We start from the raw sequence: 20,876 nt of genomic DNA, 5'->3' as shown, positions 1-20,876 counted from the left end.
GGACATGGTCTATTTTTGTTCCTTTTGGTGTCAAAGGAAACCACACCAAATTTGAATGGAATCCAATAATATTTAGGGGTGCCACATCAGTGATGAATTTTCCCCCATGCAAAAATAGGAATTCCCATTTTTTGGGCTGTATATACACAAAATAAATACATAATTATATATATACATTAAATATAATATTAAAAATAAATATATAGTAAATATACATTAAATAATAATAATATATATTATATTATACATTATATATACAATTATACGATAGACAATTATACAAATATAGACAAATATAATACATTAAATAATATATTAAAAATAAATATAATATATTAAAATTTAAATATAATAAATAAATATATAGTTATACAATATATATACATTATAATTAAATATACATTAAATGTATACATAAAATATACATTAAATAATAAATATACATAAATACACATTATACATTATATATATAGTTATATACAATATATTACACATACAGTTTTGAGACTTCCTATGATCACTATCTGGGCAATTTTCATGCATGTTTTGTACAGGTTCCCGGGGTCAGGGGTACGCTTTTTTAGTGTGTAATATGGAGGCCTAACTTATTGACTGTGGCTCTTTTGTAGAGAGTGACCCTGTGGAGTAAGAATTAACAGGATTTTACCCACATTCTTGCGTATTTTGCAGATATGGCATGTGCTAGTACCAGTGTTTCATTGAAAACTCGGGCTCAGGATAATGTGTATCTCATTGGGTCCACTTCTGGAGATGCCATCAAAGGTGCCAAGCTCCCGACTGTGCATCAATCTCTTGTCCTGTTTTTCCATCACCTGAAGAAGGAGAATCGCACTGCCCGGGAGAGTGCAACCCTCACCATTGAAGAGGTTGTGAAGTTCTGGGAAAAAGCTCACCTACCTACAACGACGAAGCAGCCAGCACTGCATCCATCGTTTGGAGAGGCTATATGAAGAATGGAGGAGCCTCCAAAAAGGTGCAAAGCGGGGTGGTGCGACCCAAGAGAAAAAGGAAGCATCCTTCAAGGCCTCCTTGGAGAAGACGTTTGATCTTAGGCATGCAGATTCGGAGGCCATAATCACCAACCCCGAGGACAGGAAGTTTCTTCACGATCAATTCTCAGAGAGGAAGGCTTCAATGGGATCTGTAGACACTGTGTTGGAAGCAAAAACGAAGCGAAAGAAAGAAAGGGAAGAAAAGGAGAAGACTAAGGCAGAGAAGGAAAATAAGAGACAGGAAATGGTCATGAAGGGTGCTACTGCTATGGAAGTCACAGACTCAGACTCTGACTCTGAGACCACGGCACAGGCTGGTTCTTCATCATCTGATGGTGGGATATCTCGTCCCAAGAAAAGAAGGCCTATCAACATTGTCACTCCTGAAGTCGCAGCTTCTTTGGATTGTACGAAAACAAGTGACCGAATGGCTGTCCACAACTTGGCATCCATTTGTAGAGCAGTAGGATGGGATCCTGCAGAGCTGGCACTGAACCGATGGACAGTGCGGCGGAATCGCATGATGCATCGATGCAAAACCATGGACGAAATAAAAGAAGCATTTCATCATAATGTGCAGGGTCCTTTAGTGGTCCATTGGGATGGAAAGCTTCTTCCCGATGTCACTGGAGATTTTGTGCATGTGAAGGTGGATCGTCTTCCAATCCTTGTGTCCAACCAGTACCATGGAATGGAGCAGCTGTTGAATGTTCCCAAGTTACCTGACGGGGGAGGAGAAGCTATGGCAACCACTGTAGTGGACACACTGAAGAGCTGGAACCTTGTGGGCAAGGTGAAGGCTTTGTCTTTTGACACAACGGCCAGCAATTCAGGTGTTCGTGGAGGGGCTGCTGTCCTCATTGAAAAGAAGCTACAGACTGAACTAATTCATTTGGCTTGCCGCCATCATGCGCACGAAATCATTCTGGGAGATGTTTTCACCACTCTTTTCGGTCCTTCATCAGGCCCTGACATCCAGCTTTTTAAGCGGTTTCAGGCAGAGTGGCCGTCCATTGCCCATCACCAACCAAAAAATGGATTCACAGATCCTGATACGGCAGCTGAGTTTGCACAGAACAATGACATGATGGATGAAGCTCTGGAATTTGCTCTTGTGTGTTTGAAAGATCAGCAGCCACGAGATGATTATCGTGAACTCCTAGAACTGACTGTCATCTACATGAGAGGAATCCCACCTCGTGGAATCCGGATCATGGCTCCAGGAGCAATGCACAGAGCCAGATGGATGGCAAAAGCACTATATTCACTACAGGTGTTCATGTTTCGGTCAGAGTTCCACTTGACACTGCGAGAGGCGAGAGAACTCCGAGCCTTCAACATTTTTGTCTGCCTTGTGTATGTACAGGCTTGGTTTCGGGCTCCACAAGCTATTGAGGCTCCCCTGAATGACATTAACCTCTTCAAGAAGTTGGAAAAGTTTGAACAAATCAATCAGAAGATGGCTCAGGCAGCCTTGAAGGCACTTGGCCGCCACACGTGGTACATGAGCCCAGTACTAGTGGCATTTGCATTCTTTGACACCAGAATTGACAAAGAAAGCAAGATCAATATGATTGAAGCATTGAAAAATGACGGTGAAAACCCCTCTCCAAAGAGACCACCTATCAAACGAGGAACCGCCCTGTCAATCGCTGGCCTCATAACAAAACACACCAAGCATTTCTTCAGCATCCTAGGGACCCCAACTGATTGGATGGATAAGGATCCTGGTTCATGGGAGCAAGAAACCAGCTTTCAGGAAGCAAAGAAAGCCGCCAGTGGCTTAGTCGTGGTGAACGACAGGGCAGAAAGGGGTGTCGCATTGATACAAGACTACAATAAGCTCCTTACAAAGGATGAAGAGCAAAAGCAAGCTCTGCTCCAAGTTGTTGCTGCTCACAGGAAGATGTACCCCGATGCCAAGAAGGCAACAGTGGTGAAACAGGCCCAGAAATAGGAGTTACATTTCTCATTATATTTGGGTTTTTTAATATTATGTGATATGGTGTCTTCATTTTATGAACTGAACATTTGGATTGTTATCATTGAATTTGAGTTTTCATAGCAATATAGTGCTATTTGTGCAGCTATTGTAACTTGTGTTTGCGAGAATACAAAGAAAGTGAGTGGAGGGTGGATTTTCATAAAACAAACTTCTGGTTTTGCTTTCGATCCATATATAGAAAAGTTTTGTAGACACCTTTAGTTTGAAGGCTGAAGTGGCACCCCTAAATAAACTCAGATTGCTTTCATATTTGGAGTCTTTTCATTTTGGAACAAAAGGAACAACATAAAGCCATGTCCCAGTAAATATTTAAAAAAAATTATTTTGAGCACCACCCTAATATATATATATATCTATATCTATATCTATATAGATATTGTTACGGAACCCAGCATCAGCCTATGGTTCCCCTTTGAGGGGGGATTAGTCCCCTCGATTATTGCTGACCGACGTGGTCCCTGAAGCTGCACCGCGACCCCCGGAAAGGCCGGTGAGCAGCTTCGTTCGCGACCGCGGGTAAGATGGTAATTTGCCGAGCGGATGGCAGCCGCGGCCCGAACCGTTAACAATTACTAACCCGATTCTGAACGTTGGCCAAATCGTGCCACAGGTATTCAATTGGGAAAAGACAAAGACGACGGATGTGAAGAAGAAGAAGAAGAAGAGAATAGGTAGGAAATACGAATAGGATTTATTACTATTTACAGGACCAAAATAACCAAGGAAGAAGGAAAGATAATAAAATAATGCAGAAAGAGGGACGGACCAGAAGGACACAGTGAAACTTAGCTTACCTATGCAGTCTTACTTAACCCAGGACAGAACAAACAAAGACGGACTCACACGAATGGGGAAATGAAGGCAGGAACGAATCACTGGAGGTGGATGGCTTGGCCGGAGAGGAAGGTTCAGCGGGGATCGGTCGGGCGGGAAGCGGACAGCCGCCGTCAAGATTCGAGCTGCGATCGCCAAAAACCGCCGCAGTTCCAAAACTGCGCAGCGAAGCTCCTCCTGTGCACCGTGCGCTCTCCAAAGCTGCTCCGGTCTCTCTCACGTTCCTCCACTCGGGCTTGCCAGTTCGCTTCTCTTTTTCTCTCTCCGTCTGGGCTCGTCTCGCTCACCTGCCGTCTCTGGCGCAACTCTTAGAACTTCTTTCAAAGGCTTCCGCGCGCGCTTATATAACGCCTCGGGCGATCAAGCCGCCGGCCTCCAGGACACGCCCATCGGTGAGCTCGCCTCGGCCCCGATTGGTGGGCACGGGCTCTCTGGCTCCACCCTTGATGACGATGGGCGGGCACGCCCTTCTTCCCCGAGCTGACCACGCCGTAATGGCGGCAAATGCAGTTGGCAGTAGAGGCTTTGGGAATGGGAATGAAAGGGAATCGAAATGAAAGGGAATCTACTCTATTTGAATTCGGTGCAATGGAGTATTAATTAATGGAAGACAAAGCCTTAACCTAATACACAGAATAAGGAAATAACTGTCAACAAGGAGGAAATCTATGATTGGCTAACGTGATTGTATATGACCGAATTAAGGGACACCCTTTTGACCTTTATACACAACTGGAGGAAGGAGGGTGATATTTTACAATGTACTACACAATAAAAAAACACAATTCTCATATCCACAACACTGCACCCTCCTCCTCTTAGGCACGTCCCGGGCCTATTACTTTTACTTTTAGTGTGGGACGTAGGTGTAGTTCCCTCTACATTTAACCTGACCCTGAGTGAGACAGTTTTAAAACATAAATAAATATGTCCCGCTGCTCCATTGCACCCTGCCTAACAGATTCACGCCCACAACTAACCGAATTGCGGAATGGTCTTCAAACTATACATTTACGATGGGGGAGTATTATTTACAGTTGACGCTACTTTTATTTACAATACGCAACCCAGGACCTGTGATTGTTCTTTTGGGGGGGAGACAGTCTGCCCTGCATCGACGCACCATAAAGCACCCAAAACGCACCAAAGCACCCTCAAGCACCAATCGGTGCACAGTCATCATAGTTCAATAATAAAAATAAAAACAACAAACCCCTGGTGCTGGTCTTTCTCTTCGGCTCCCTCTGCTGGCTAATGCTCTCTTCCTGTTGTTGTCATCTTCTTTGCTGGCGGCCTATTTGGACTAATAAAAGCAAGCACAAAATGTGTCCATTGTTTTTTTATTTATGGCCCACAGGGCCGACTCGGGGTGGTTCACCTGTGTGGCATAGGTGCCCTGTGACCAAGGTCCGCCAGCAAGATCTCGGGCCTTCATGGCCGGTTCCAGCAGAGGGGCCATGCCCCAACCCATGGGGTCCATCAGTGGTGCTCAGCCACAGACATGTGGTCCATAAGGTGGTGCATCGATGCAGACAGCTGTGGTTGCGAGAGTTTCGGGCGCACAATGGCGGACTCCCGCACGCTCCCCTCGGCGCCCAGTGGCGCACAGTCCTCGTGTGGGAGACAAGGGGGGGGGGGGAAAGACAGGTGAGCGAGGGGTAAGGTCCCAAGGGTACACATCAAACTAGGCAATGCAAGGTGAGGTGTGTTTGGAGACTGAGCGGAGAAAAGCTCTTCCCTACCGTACGTCACCCCCCCTGTTACCTACTCTACCCTTGCCCTTACCCCATATTTACAAAACTCTACACATTTACAAATTCATCACTACCGTCACGTCTTCCCCATATTTCCCCGATACCAAATTCGTCTTCACTCCCTCTAATCCAAAATTTGCCATCACCAATTCATCATCAATTCTCATAAGGAGGGAGAGATGGAACACAAAGCACAATGTCACACCCACGTCATGATGCATCTCACATTCCAAACATTTGCACAATAAAAATAATAAAACATGGCATGGTGCGGAGTTTTGTCACCTCAGGTGAGTGGATGAAGATGGTGCGAGGAGATTCTTAATCCTAACTATCCTCTAACTGACATTAACACACTTTACACTACCCGGGGTCTTCCCTGCCAATCCATTGGCCAATTTACACTATGGGTTCTAAAACCCAATTCCCATTGACCAAACTGTGGTGCTTCTCAATTTGGGGTCTCACTCCCCTGATTCATCTCCCGGTGCCCTTGCACAATTTCCGGGCTGAGTCGTGTAGCTCTCCCAGCAGGTCTACCCACCTGCACACCTCCACCACTGTAGTTGCCACCCGAGCTTACCTAGCTCTCACCCTAACTATCTAATTGGGGAAGGCCCCTCCTGGCTCTGTCACCCCTCGGTGCCCTCTGGCACTGGGCTACCCGGGTCCGTCCTCCGGATCCTCGGGCCCCATCCACAACTCTACCGGCTCCCAGAACCCACCTGCGGCCTCACCTGGCCGACATCCTCACAGTGGTGGAGTGCCCATTCGACTACACGCACTAACAGGCTACACACCCAGCCATTTCCACGACACTAATGCACCCATCCAACCATCATTCTTCCACCACGCACCACAGATGCCAATATCCAACCACAATTTACCTGTACCCTCTACCTAACTCTTACACTACCCTCCCCGGGTATTTGTGATGGGGGTCCATCCTCCTTTCCCCCATCCACACCTTCGCACCATCCACTCCACTCCACAGTTTCCACCATACTCACTCCACGACCATCCATTCCATCCTCCATATATTCCGCACTCCATGTATTCCACACAACCATTCTCCATACACCTGCAGTTGCACACCTGTGCAATCACACCCGGTGCCACCTGCACCCTCCTTCCTCCCTGGACCATTTGGGTCAACACAACACACATCACCATCACTCCCTCATACACTGCTCCATACACCTGTTCAGTTGCACACCTGTGCAATCTCAATACAACTCACAATCACAATAATTTACTCATACCCTGCTCAATACACTTTCGATCCTCACACACACGGCATCATCTCATCTAACTACTCCCCTCTGGAACTTGCGCTTCTCAGTCGCCCCTTTAAACTATTGCGCTCCCTCGTCATTATAATCCAACTACTCTCTATGTCCCCACTACCGGTTCAATGTTGCTACCTAACCTTAACGTTACCTATGGTCAATCTCTAGGTCCCTACACACTATATCCTAGCCCTCCCGGGCTAGTTTTCACTGCCAAACCCCATAACTAGTGCTCCTTTGCCCCCGTTGTGAGAGATGGCAGAGTTGCCATCCCACCACATCGGGTATCTCTCACTATAAATTTTGCTCACCAAATTCCAGCCAATTAAAAATTTGCCAATCACTCTACCAATCATCAATCTGCCAATCCTTTGCCAATCATCAAATTTTGCTTTTCAATTTCAGGTCCAAAACACTATCCTCATCACAGTCTACTCACTAGAGCCTCTCGGTGCGCCAATTCACTTCTAAAGCTTGGCTTCGCAAAGCCGAGCAATGAATGCGGGTTGCTTGGTGCCGGCGGTTGGATCCGTCCGGCATTCGGTGCAGGCAAGGAGGTTTACTCGGGCCGAGATCCAATGCACCATCTCGGCACGGAGCCGTCCAATGGCCCGATCTCGCCCTGCCGGAACGCCTCAACAAAAGGGGGTCGCCATGACGACCCTTCCTACCGGGCCGCCCGCTTCGCCTAGCGGAGCACGGACGCGGCCGTTCAGAGCGCGGCCCGGCGTGGATCGCGTACGGCGGTTCTTTCGAAACCGCCACGGTCACGATCCCCTCTGGTCCCCGCGGCATACGAAGCTGCCCGGCACGCACCGAAGGCCCGCTTCGGCTATAAGTCGCTCTAACCGCTAACCCGGTTAGCGTCGATGCTCCCCTCGCATGCTTACACCCCGCAGCCCGTTCCTTGCTCACACATCCAGCTGTCTCCTTGCTATTTGTCATTGCACCTTCTCTTACACACCCAGGTACACTCATTCTGCTCACAGACTTGGTCACACATCTGACCACCGCACACCTTTGCACACACTCATCGTTCACACACCTCACCAACACACCTCTTCACGCCCCCTCCTCGGTCACCTCCTCTGTGACAACCACGGGTGTGCACTCACTTGCACACCCAATCACGTGCCTCACTACAAACTCCAGTGTGCATTCCCATACGTGCTCTACCATTCCAGGTGTGCATCCTTCCATTCCAGGTGTACATCCTCTCGCACCTGCCACAACCAACTCACGCTCCGTGTCACTCTTACTACTTTCACCACCACTCTCGGTCGCGCATTCACCCTCACTCTTGACAGCACACTCTTTCCTCATGCACCCGTCCGTTACACACCTTTTTCATGCATCCTTTTGCACACACTCTCCCATTACACCCTCCATAACACTCACCACAGGTGTGCATACTTCCGTTACATCCCCTGTAACACTCCCCACTCCGCGCTTCCATGTGCCCCCCCGCACATGCGCTACGACCAACTCACTCTCGACAGCACACTCACTCCTCGGCGCGCACTTTTTCCTCACACACCCCCGAGTCGGACATTCTCGCACACCTCCTCTGTCCATACACTCCGTACCTGTCGCACACTTCACCAGCGGCCTCTCACGAACACCCGGGTCCAAACCAACCCCCAAGCCGACTGAAGCTCCCCTCACACCATATACATTTCCGAGTATAACGCCACTCACCTCGGTACCTCGTCGTCGCACCTCCTCTGCCACCTGCAAACTCTTTATCTGGTTAGCGAGCACACCATCACGATTTGAGCACCGACCTTGCACATATTCCATCACCTCCTCCTTTATCTCCCTCTTAGTTTCCCTCCGTCTCTTCTTAATTTCACTCACCCCCTCTTCCACATCCTCTAACTTTTGCTTCACCTCTTTTATTTCCCGGTGCGTCTCCTCAATTTCGTCCTCTAAGGCCACCTTGACCGTTTCTATATGCGTCCTCACCTCCCGGTCCTTCGTCTCCATTGCCTCCGTCACCTCGTCCAACCTCGTTGTCAGTCCCTCACGTACTATCTGACATTCCCTCTTCGTCGCTGTCAAGTCATTTTTGAGTTCTTTTTGTGTCGCCTTTAACCCTCCTAGTACCGCAGTGTTCTTTTGTACCTGCTCCACTAATTCCGTCTGTCCCACCATCAGCTGTTCCACCTCCTGCGTCAGGTCCTCTCTGCCCCCTTGTAACCTAGCCGTCCCATTTCTCACCTCTTTCTCCATACGCTTCTCACCTCGCTTTACCTCCTCGCGTACCCCCGAGACCTCCTCGCTTACACCTCGTCTTATTTCCTCCTTCATCTCCTCCATTTCTTTAGTAGATGCCGCCCTCATCTGTCCTAATTCATCCCTCTGAGCATCCAGTTTACCTTCTAACCCGATTTTCACCTCCTCTATCTGGTTCCCCATCCGTTTGATTTCCCGGGCGGATTGCTCCCCTATCTCCCGCAATTTGCCTTCCATCTTATCTTCTAGCCCCGTTAACCCATTCTTTACCTCTTTTATCCCTTTGTCTAACCCCTCAAATTTATTGTCCAACTTCTTGTCTAACCCCTCAAATTTATTTCCCATATTGTTTAACACGTCTCTTAATTGCTCACAAGTACCCCTCGCTTCGTCCCTCATTTGGCCCCTCAATTGCTGACCCTGAGCATCCATCTCATCATTTAGCTTCTCCATGCTTGCCGCGAGTTGAATCAGAAAGAGGTTCATGTCTATCGGCGCCGTGGGCTCAGCCGCCGCGGCTACGTGCGCGGCGCAATTTGGTGCTGCTACATCCACGTGCGCGAGGGTGCCATTTTGTGCACCTGACACCTCCTCAACCACATCATCATTTCTCTCCTCCATTTCTTCCCTCTGGTCCTGGGTTACCCCTAACCCCTCTTCTACTTCCCCCACCAGCATCCCGTCGCCTTGACCATCCATGGCACGATTTTAAATTTAAGATTTTATAAAACAAAAATTTCAGCCCACTCGTAATTTGAGCGCGCTAAGCGCTTCAGGTCTGTATCTCACTCCCGACACCAATTGTTACGGAACCCAGCGTCGGCCTATGGTTCCCCTTTGAGGGGGGATTAGTCCCCTCGATTATTGCTGACTGACGTGGTCCCTGAAGCTGCACCGCGACCCCCGGAAAGGCCGGTGAGCAGCTTCGCTCGCGACCGCTGGTAAGATGGTAATTTGCCGAGCGGGTGGCAGCCGCGGCCCGAACCGTTAACAATTACTAACCCGATTCTGAACGTTGGCCAAATCGTGCCACAGGTATTCAATTGGGAAAAGACAAAGACGACGGATGTGAAGAAGAAGAAAACAAGAGGTAGGAAATACGAATAGGATTTATTACTATTTACAGGACCAAAATAACCAAGGAAGAAGGAAAGATAATAAAATAATGCAGAAAGAGGGACGGACCAGAAGGACACAGTGAAACTTAGCTTACCTATGCAGTCTTACTTAACCCAGGACAGAACAAACAAAGACGGACTCACACGAATGGGGAAATGAAGGCAGGAACGAATCACTGGAGGTGGATGGCTTGGCGGGAGAGGAAGGTTCAGCGGGGATCGGTCGGGCGGGAAGCGGACAGCCGCCGTCAAGATTCGAGCTGCGATCGCCAAAAACCGCCGCGGTTCCAAAACTGCGCGGCGAAGCTCCTCCTGTGCACCGTGCGCTCTCCAAAGCTGCTCCGGTCTCTCTCACGTTCCTCCACTCGGGCTTGCCAGTTCGCTTCTCTTTTTCTCTCTCCGTCTGGGCTCGTCTCGCTCACCTGCCGTCTCTGGCGCAACTCTTAGAACTTCTTTCAAAGGCTTCCGCGCGCGCTTATATAACGCCTCAGGCGATCAAGCCGCCGGCCTCCAGGACACGCCCATCGGTGAGCTCGCCTCGGCCCTGATTGGTGGGCACGGGCTCTCTGGCTCCACCCTTGATGACGATGGGCGGGCACGCCCTTCTTTCCCGAGCTGACCACGCAGTAATGGCGGCAAATGCAGTTGGCAGTAGAGGCTTTGGGAATGGGAATGAAAGGGAATCGAAATGAAAGGGAATCTACTCTATTTGAATTCGGTGCAATGGAGTATTAATTAATGGAAGACAAAGCCTTAACCTAACACGCAGAATAAGGAAATAACTGTCAACAAGGAGGAAATCTATGATTGGCTAACGTGATTGTATATGACCTAATTAAGGGAAGCCCTTTTGACCTTTATACACAACTGGAGGAAGGAGGGTGATATTTTACAATGTACTACACAATAAAAAAACACAATTCTCATATCCACAACAATATATATTTATATATATATATATATATATATATATATATATATATATATATATATATATATATATATATATATATATATATATATATATATATAGATATATATATCTATATATATATAAACAGTCACGTGAAAAATTAAGTACACCCCATGTAAAGTTTTGACTTTTTCAACATATTTCAACATACAGCTATTTGATCTTCATTTCAACAATATTGACAGACAAAGGTGATATAATATAACAAATATCATGAAACATTTACATTTTGTCGTCCATTGTATAATTTAAATAAACACAAATGCAAATTTTGCATGTGGAAAAAGTAAGTACACCCCTACATTTATCACCACTTCAAATACCTAAAATTAGAATCAGGAGCACCAGCTCAGGTGCAAATGATGAGAACATCGTTAGAGAGGATCTTGGAGGAACCTGTCTTATTTAAACCTCAGACATTTAGTTTGGTTTGCTCTTTGTTGTTGAAGTGTGCGGCGTCACCATGCCAAGATCAAAAGAGCTCTCTGAGGCCTTCAGCAAGAAGGTTATAGATGCCTATGAGTCTGGGAAGGGATTTAAAAAGATCTCCAAACAATTTGAAATCAATCATTCGACTGTCCGGAAGATCATCTACAAGTGGAGAAGATTCCAAACAACTGCCACTTGTTCAGGCCAGGCCGCCCCAGCAAGTTCAGCCTGAGAGCAGACCGCAAGATGCTTAAAGAAGCCTCTGAGAACCCCAGAATGTCATCATGGGACCTACAGGTAGCTCTTGCCACTGTTGATGTCAAAGTGCATGTCTACCATTAGAAAGAGGCTGCACAAATTTGATCTACATGGGAGGTGTGCCAGGAGGAAACCTTTGCTGTCCAGAAAGAACATCAGGGCAAGACTAAAGTTTGACAATGAACACCTAGGCAAAGACCAGCACTTCTGGAACAATGTGCTCTGGACAGCTGAGTCAAAGGTAGAGCTATTTGGCCACAGTTCCAGAAGACATGTTTAGCGAAAACCAAAGACAGCATTTGACCACAATAACCTGATACCAACTGTAAAGCATGATGGTGGAAATATTATGGTTTGGGGCAGCTTTTCTGCATCAGGGCCTGGGCAGCTCACCATCATAGAATCCACTATTAATTCTTCATTGTACCAGAGGGTGCTTGAGGATAATGTGAGGCCATCTGTCGGAGAGTTGAAGCTTAACCGAAGGTGGACCTTGCAACATGACAATGACCCTAAACATACCAGTAAATCCACCAAGGAATGGCTGAAAAGAAAGAAATGGAATGGCCAAATCAAAGCCCGGATCTAAATCCCATCGAGATGTTGTGGGGGGATTTAAAACGAGCTGTGCATGCAAGAAACCCCTCAAACATCGCACAGCTGAAAGAATTCTGCATGGAGGAGTGGGCAAAAATTTCTCCCAGTCGATGTCAGAGACTGGTAGACAGTTATAAGAAACACCTACTTGCGGTTGTTTCTGCCAAAGGGGGCAATACCACCTATTAGAGCCAAGGGTGTACTTACTTTTCCACATGCAAAATTTGCATTTATGTTCATTTAAATTACACAATGGACTACAAAATGTAAATATTTCATGATATTTGTTATATTATATCACCTTTATCTATCAATATTGTTGAAATGAAGATCAAATAGCTGTATGTTGAAATATGTTGAAAAAGTCAAAACTTTACATGGGGTGTATTTACTTTTTCACATGACTGTATGTGTGTGTGTGTGTGTATGTGTATGTGTATGTGTATGTGTATGTGTGTATATATTGTAACGATTTTGAGAAGTGTAACGGGTTTTGAGAAGTGTAACGGGTTTTGAGAAGTGTAACGGGTTTTGAGGAGTGTAACAATTTTGGAGGAAGGGTAACGGATGTGAAGAGTATGGTTTTGGTATGGTAACATCCTGGTAATGTAAATAATGGTCGCAGCCGTCCTCCTAATTAATTTCATAGAACATACACGCAGGTCACGATATATCTTTTAAATAGTGTATTTCCTTATTCCATGTAGGCTAAGTATGTGTTTTCCACTAGATTGACTTTGCATTGTATCAAACAAAATAAGCGTAGGCCCTTCCAATTTCCCCAAAACCTCCCTTCCATTTGCCTTCCGCATTTTGGTCGGTTTTTCTCTTCAACCACCATTGGCCACGAGGTAAGGTTGGAGAAGAAAGGCGTGTCTCCACCTCGTCAGAAGAGGGCAGGAGTGAACCGGCCCTAACAGCCAATCAACACCGCGGTGAGTGACCCGGTAGGCGTGCCCTCGGAGCCGGCGGCTTAATTCCGCCGGAGGTGATAAAAGCGACTGCAGGGGACTGCTTTACGAGTCCAGATGAGAGATGACTGGAGATGAGCTGGAGAGGAGCAACGAGGCTGCACCAAAGAGAGGCCTTGAGAGATACGCTGGGGGATGACCTGGAAGAGGAGCGCAATCCACCGCAAGCCCTACCTACCTACCTACCTGCCTGCCTGCAATACCCCCCTGTCGTTGGAGAGACGCGCTGAACGGAGGGAGACGGCTCCACCCCAGGAAGAGGAGCAGGTGTGCCGAGCCAGCGCGTGACGGCCGCGGATACGCGACGGAGGTTTTCCCGCCAAAACCGCGAGGGGTGCTGCGGCCTCCGACTTTGCCTTCCTCTCAAGCAATCAACCTCGACTCCTCGAGCCATTACCTGCCTGCAATATCCACCGTGTGAGTGTGAACGTCCTGTCCTACTCGTTTGTCTTGGGGATTAAGTAAATGAAATAGAATAAGTTAACAATGCACTGTGTGACTGCTCTTTTCCATCTATTGCTGTAAATAATATTGGTCGCTCTAAAATATTGCTTGTGTGTGTATAATAAATATGTTCTTCCTCCAAACTCTGTCTTTCTTCTCTCTTCTTCTCTTTCGGTCGTTTTAGAGGTTTCCCAATTGAATATCTGTAGCGCGATTAGTCAACGTTCGGTTGGAATCGGGTTCTAATCGGGGAGTAACTGTTCGGACGCGGTTAAATACACCACCGCTCGGTAAAATAACATCCAAAAACCGTGTCCGTAACAATTGGTGTCGAGGAGTCGGATTCGGACCCGGGACTAAATTTGTTAGGCCCAAATTTAAAAAAAAAAAAAAAAAAATCTTGGTCAAAATTACGAGCTGCCAAAATTGTGTTGTTTTATAAAACCCGAATTTTGAGATCGCGCCATGGACAATCAAGGCGATCGGATGTCGGTGGGGGAGATAGACGGGTTAGGGGTAACCCAGGAACCAGGGGAAATGTATGTGGAAGAAAGGGAGGAGGAGAGCAATGAGGAGGCGGTTGAGGGAGTAGCAGGCGTGCAAAATGGCGTCCTCGCGCACGTGGGTGTAGCGGCACCAAATTTTGCCACGCCCGCGACAGTAGCAGCGCCGCCGTTGGATTCGGACCTTTTGTTGCTACAAATCGGTGCCCTTATGGACAAAATGAGGGACGAAGCAAGGGCTGATAGTGCGAAAATGGAAAGCAGAATGATGGGGGTAATGAGGGACGAAGCGAGGGGTACCGGTGAGGGGTTAGACAATAATTTTAAGGAGTTAGACAAGAAATTTGAGGGGTTAGACAATAATTTTAAGGAGTTAGACAAGAAATTTGAGGGATTAGACAATGGGATAGAAGGGGTGAAAAATGGGTTAATGGGGGTAGAAAACAGAATGGCCGCTCAAGAGAATCAGTTAGAGGGGGTGAAAAATGGGTTAATGGGGTTAGAAAATAGGATGGAGGACAAATTGCGGGAAATGGGGGAACAATCCGCCCGGGAAATCGAACAGATGGGGAACCAGATGGAGGAAATACGAAGAGGGATGAGTGAGGAGGTCTCGGGGCTACGCGAGGAGGTAAAGCGAGGCGAAAAGCGTATCGAGAAAGAGGTGAGAAATAATACGGTAAAGTTACAGGGGGGAATAGAAGATCTGACGAAAGGAGTAGAACAGCTGACGGTGGGACAAAAAGAACTAGCGGACCAAGTGGAAAAGAACACTGCAATCATCGGGGGTTTAAAAGCGACACAAAAGGACATTAAAAATGAATTAATAGCGACACAAAAGGAATGTCAAATGGTACATGAGGGATTGACGAAGAGGTTGGAAGAGGTGACAGAAGTAATGGAGACGAAGGACCGGGAGGTAAGGACGCACATAGAAACGGTTAAAGTAGCAATGGAGGAAGAAATCGAGGGGGCGCACCGGGAGCTGAAAGAGGTAAAGGAAAAATTAGAGGAGGTGGAAGAAGGGGTGAGTGAAATTAAGAAGAGACGGAGGGAAGCTAAGAGGGAGATAAAGGAGGAAGTCATGGAATATGTACAAGGTCTGTGTTCAAATCATGATGTGATGCTCACTAACCAAATAAAAAGTTTGCAGGTGGCAAAGGAGGTGCGACGAGGTATGGAGGTGAGTGGCAATGTACATGATGTGAGGGGAGATTCAGTCGGCTTGGGGATTGGTTTGGATCCGGGTGTTCGTGAAAGGCCGTTGGTGAGGTGTGTGACAGGACAGGTGTGCGAAAAAAGGGGTGTGCGAGAATGTCCGACCATGGGGTGTGTGAGGAAAAAGAGCACGCCGAGGAGTGAGTGTGCCGTCAAGAGTGAGTTGGTCGAAGCGCGTGTGCGAGGGAGCACAGGGAAGCGCGGGGTGGTGAGTGTTACGGAGGAAGTAACGAAAAAGTGTGCGCGGGAGGATGCGCGAGAAAGGTGTGTAACGGACGGGTGCATGGGGAAAGCGCATGCTGTCAAGAGTAAGGGGGAATGCATGCCTGTGGTGAGTGTTACGGAGGAAGTAACGAAGAAGTGTGCGCGGGAGGATGCGCGAGAAAGGTGTGTGACGGACGGGTGCATGGGGAAAGCGCATGCTGTCAAGAGTAAGGGTGAGTGCGCGACCGAGAGTGGAGGTGAGAGTAGTGAGAGTGACCACCAGGAGAGTGAGCTGGTTGTGACAGGTGAGCGAGGATGTACACATGGAATAGAAGGATGCACACCTGGAATGGTAGAGCGTGAGTGGGAATGCACGCTGGAATTGGTAGTGAGACACGTGGTTGGGTGTGCGGGTGAGGGCACACCTGTGATTGTCACAGAGGAGGTGACCGAGGAGGGGGCGCGAAGCGGTGTATTGGTGAGGTGTGCGAGCAACGAATGTGTGCCAAAGTGTTCGGTGGTCAGGTGTGTGACCAAGTCGGTGAGCGGAATGAGTGTACCGAGGTGTGTTAGAGAAGGTACGACCAAGAGCATGGAAACGGCTGCATGTATGAGCACGAAAGGGGTAGCGTATGCTTGTAGGCATCCAGGTGAGGCGTCGACGATAACCGGGTTAAAGGTTAGGTCGACTTTTAGCCGGATCGGGCCCTCGGTGCGTGCCGGGCTTCGCGTGCCGCGAGAACCAGCGGAGATCCGAGCCACGGCGGGTTCGAAAGGACCGCCGTGCGCGATCCACGCTGGGCCTCGCGTGGAGCGGCCGCGTCCGGGCTCCACAAGGCGGAGCGGGCAGCTCGATAGGAAGGGTCGTCATGGCGACCACTTTCTATTGAGACGTGCCGGCAGGTCGAGATCGGGACATTGGATGGCTCCACGCCGAAGTGGTGCATGGGATCTCGGCCCGGGTAAGCCTCCGTCCCTGCCCCGAATGCGGGACGTATCCAGCCGCTGGCACAAAACGACCCGCGTTCATTGCTCGGCTGTACGAAGCCGGGCTGTAGATGTGAATTGGCGCACCGAGAGGATGTAATAAGTAGACGGGTGATGTGAATTGGCGCACCGAGAGGATGTAATAAGTAGACGGGTGATGGTGATAGTGATAGTGATTTAAAACGAAATTTAGAAAAGTGAATGGAATTGGCAGTAAATGGAAAATTTTTGAATTGTTGGATTTGGACGAGCGAAATTGGTAGTGAGAGACCCCCGATGTGGTGGGATGGCAAATCCACCATCCCTCACAGGTGGGGGCAAAGGAGCACTAGCTTAGGGGGTGTATGGCAGTGGAAAACTAGCCCGGGTGGGTTAGGATATGGTGTGTAGGGATCTAGCGAAGATTGACATTAGGTGACGTTAAGTTTAGTTAGTGACTGATACCTGTAGTGGGGACGCAGGTAGTTTAGTGTGGATGATAATGACGTGGGAGCGCAATAGTTTAAAGGGACGACTGGGAAGCGCAAGTTTCAGAGGGGAGAAGTTAGCTGAGATGATGCCGTGCGTGTGAGGATTGAACAGGTGAGAATGGAACAGGTGTGATTGCACAGGTGTGCAACTGAACAGGTGTGTGGAGCAGTGTATGAGGGAGTAGTGGTGATTGCGTGTTGTGTTGACCAAATGGTCCAGGAAGAAAGGAGGGTGCAGGTGGCACCAGGTATGATTGCACAGGTGTGCAACGACAGGTGAATGAAGAACAGGTGTATGTGGCTGTATGGAATAAATGGTATGGAGTAGTGAAATGGATGGTCGTGGAGTGAGAATGGTGGAAATTGTGGAGTGGAGTGGATGGTGCGAAGGTGTGAATGGGGGAAGAGTGGACCCCCATCACGGATACCCGGGGCGGGTAGTGTAAGTGTTAGGTAGAGGGTACAGGTAAATTGTGGTTGGATATTGGCATCTGTGGTGCGGGTGACAGAATGGTATGTGGATGGGTGCGTTGGTGTTGTGGAAATGGCTGGGCGTGTAGCCTGTTAGTGTGTGTAGTTGGTTTGGGCACTCCACCACTGTGAGGATGTCGGCCAGGTGAGGCCGCAGGTGGGCTCTGGGAGCCGGTAGTAGTTGTTGTGGATGGGGCCCGAGGATCCGGAGGACGGACCCGGGTAGCCCAGTGCCAGAGGGCACCATGGGGTGACAGAGCCAGGAGAGGGGCTGTCCCCAGGTAGTTAGGTTAGGGTGAGGAGCTAGGTAAGCTCGGGTGGCAACTACAGTGGTGGAGGTGTGCAGGTGGGTAGACCTGCTGGGAGAGCTACACGTCGCAGCCCAGAAATTGTGCGAGGGCACAGGGAGATGAATCGGGGGAGTGAGACCCCAAATTGAGAAGCACCACAGTTTGGTCAATGGGAATTGGTTTTTAAAACCACATAGAGTAAGATTGCCAATGGATTGGCAGGGAAAGACCCCGGGTAGTGTAAAGTGTGTTAAAATCATTTAGAGGATAGTTAGGATGAAGGATCTCCTCACACCATCTGCATCCACTCACCTGAGGTGACAGGTACTCCACACCATGCCATGTTTGATTATTTTTTACTGTGCAAATGTTTGGGTTGTGAGACGCATCATGACGTGGGTGTGACATTGTGCGTAATTCCATCTCTCCCTCCTTTTGAGGATTGATGATGAATTGATGATGGCAAATTTTGAAGTAGAGGGATTGTGGTGACGAATTTGGTATAAGGGAAATATGGGGAAGACGTGACAGTAGTGACGAATTTGTAAATGGGTAGATTTTGTAAATATGGGGTAAGAGCAAGGGTAGTGTAGGTGACAGGGGGGTGACGTACGGTAGGGACGAGCTTTCTCACTTCGCCCTCCGTACGCATTTCACCTTGCATTGCCTTGTTTGACGTGTACCCTTGTGACCTTACCCCTCGCTCAATTGTCTTTCTTTTGTCTCCCACATGACCTGTGCGCCATTGGGTGCCGAGGGGAGCGTGCGTGAGGTGGCCATTGTGCGCCCGAGATTCCCAGAACCAGCACGCATTGCGTTGATGTACCACCTTATGGACCGCTGTTCGGCGGCCAAGTACCACTTGATGGACCCCAGGTTCTGGGGCAGAGCACCTCTGTTGGAGACCGGCCATAGTGGCCAGGGAATCTTGCTTGCGGACCTCGGTAAGGTGGCACCTATGCCAAACAGGTGGACCACCCTTAGTTGGCCCCTGAGGCCCTAAATAATAATAAAAAACGAACACAAGTTGTGCTTTTTATTATGTCCAAATAGGCCGCATGAAGCCAGAAGACGTCAGGAAGAACATCGGCCCAGCAGACAAGGAGAAGACCACCACCAGTTGTTTTGTTGTGTTTATTATGAACCATGGTGACTGCGCACCGAGTGGTGCTTTGTGGTGCTGGTGGTGCTTTTGGGTGCTTTTGGGTGCTTTGGTGGTATTGGTACTGGTGCATCGATGCAATGCGTGCTGTCTCCTCCCTCCCAACAGGAATTTCTTTCTCTTGTTCCCTAAAAAGAAAAGAAAAAAACACACAGGTCCTGGGTTGCGTTGTAAATAAGAAATCACGTCATTGTAAATAATGCTCCCCACCGTAAATGTATAGGTTGAGAGTAATTCCGTAATTCGGTTAGCTGTGGGCTTGAGTCTGTTAGACAGGATGCAATGCAATAGGGGGACATACTTATTTGTGTTTTAAAATTGTCACACTCAGGGTCAGGTTAATTGTAGAAGGAATTACACCTACATGTCACACTCAGTTAAGTCTAGTAGGCCCGAGGACGTGCCTGAAGAAAGGAGGGTGCAGTGTAACGATTTTGAGAAGTGTAACGGGTTTTGAGAAGTGTAACGGGTTTTGAGAAGTGTAACGGGTTTTGAGGAGTGTAACAATTTTGGAGGAAGGGTAACGGATGTGAAGAGTATGGTTTTGGTATGGTAACATCCTGGTAATGTAAATAATGGTCGCAGCCGTCCTCCTAATTAATTTCATAGAACATACACGCAGGTCACGATATATCTTTTAAATAGTGTATTTCCTTATTCCATGTAGGCTAAGTATGTGTTTTCCACTAGATTGACTTTGCATTGTATCAAACAAAATAAGCGTAGGCCCTTCCAATTTCCCCAAAACCTCCCTTCCATTTGCCTTCCGCATTTTGGTCGGTTTTTCTCTTCAACCACCATTGGCCACGAGGTAAGGTTGGAGAAGAAAGGCGTGTCTCCACCTCGTCAGAAGAGGGCAGGAGTGAACCGGCCCTAACAGCCAATCAACACCGCGGTGAGTGACCCGGTAGGCGTGCCCTCGGAGCCGGCGGCTTAATTCCGCCGGAGGTGATAAAAGCGACTGCAGGGGACTGCTTTACGAGTCCAGATGAGAGATGACTGGAGATGAGCTGGAGAGGAGCAACGAGGCTGCACCAAAGAGAGGCCTTGAGAGATACGCTGGGGGATGACCTGGAAGAGGAGCGCAATCCACCGCAAGCCCTACCTACCTACCTACCTGCCTGCCTGCAATACCCCCCTGTCGTTGGAGAGACGCGCTGAACGGAGGGAGACGGCTCCACCCCAGGAAGAGGAGCAGGTGTGCCGAGCCAGCGCGTGACGGCCGCGGATACGCGACGGAGGTTTTCCCGCCAAAACCGCGAGGGGTGCTGCGGCCTCCGACTTTGCCTTCCTCTCAAGCAATCAACCTCGACTCCTCGAGCCATTACCTGCCTGCAATATCCACCGTGTGAGTGTGAACGTCCTGTCCTACTCGTTTGTCTTGGGGATTAAGTAAATGAAATAGAATAAGTTAACAATGCACTGTGTGACTGCTCTTTTCCATCTATTGCTGTAAATAATATTGGTCGCTCTAAAATATTGCTTGTGTGTGTATAATAAATATGTTCTTCCTCCAAACTCTGTCTTTCTTCTCTCTTCTTCTCTTTCGGTCGTTTTAGAGGTTTCCCAATTGAATATCTGTAGCGCGATTAGTCAACGTTCGGTTGGAATCGGGTTCTAATCGGGGAGTAACTGTTCGGACGCGGTTAAA

The 20,876-nt window shown here is 48.3% G+C and overlaps 2 protein-coding genes across 2 annotated transcripts in view; both read right to left on the bottom strand.

Moving 5' to 3' along the window:
- Positions 1–20,876, bottom strand: part of PATJ (PATJ crumbs cell polarity complex component) — a 327,659-nt gene that overhangs the window by 261,031 nt on the left and 45,752 nt on the right.
- The window catches only part of LOC137425430 (nuclear factor 1 A-type), a 424,396-nt gene continuing 422,779 nt past the window's right edge, over positions 19,260–20,876 (bottom strand). Inside the window, exon 11 of the mRNA XM_078773773.1 lies at positions 19,260–19,353. The gene's annotated coding sequence lies outside the window, so the exon portion shown is untranslated. The remainder of the gene's footprint in view (positions 19,354–20,876) is intronic.

Source organism: Myxine glutinosa, chromosome 1 (assembly GCF_964187855.1).
Source record: "Myxine glutinosa chromosome 1, kmMyxGlut1.1, whole genome shotgun sequence".
Taxonomy (NCBI): Eukaryota; Metazoa; Chordata; class Myxini; order Myxiniformes; family Myxinidae; genus Myxine; species Myxine glutinosa.
Note: the sequence above shows the minus strand (reverse complement) of the source record. Positions and strands in the feature narration are given on the sequence as shown.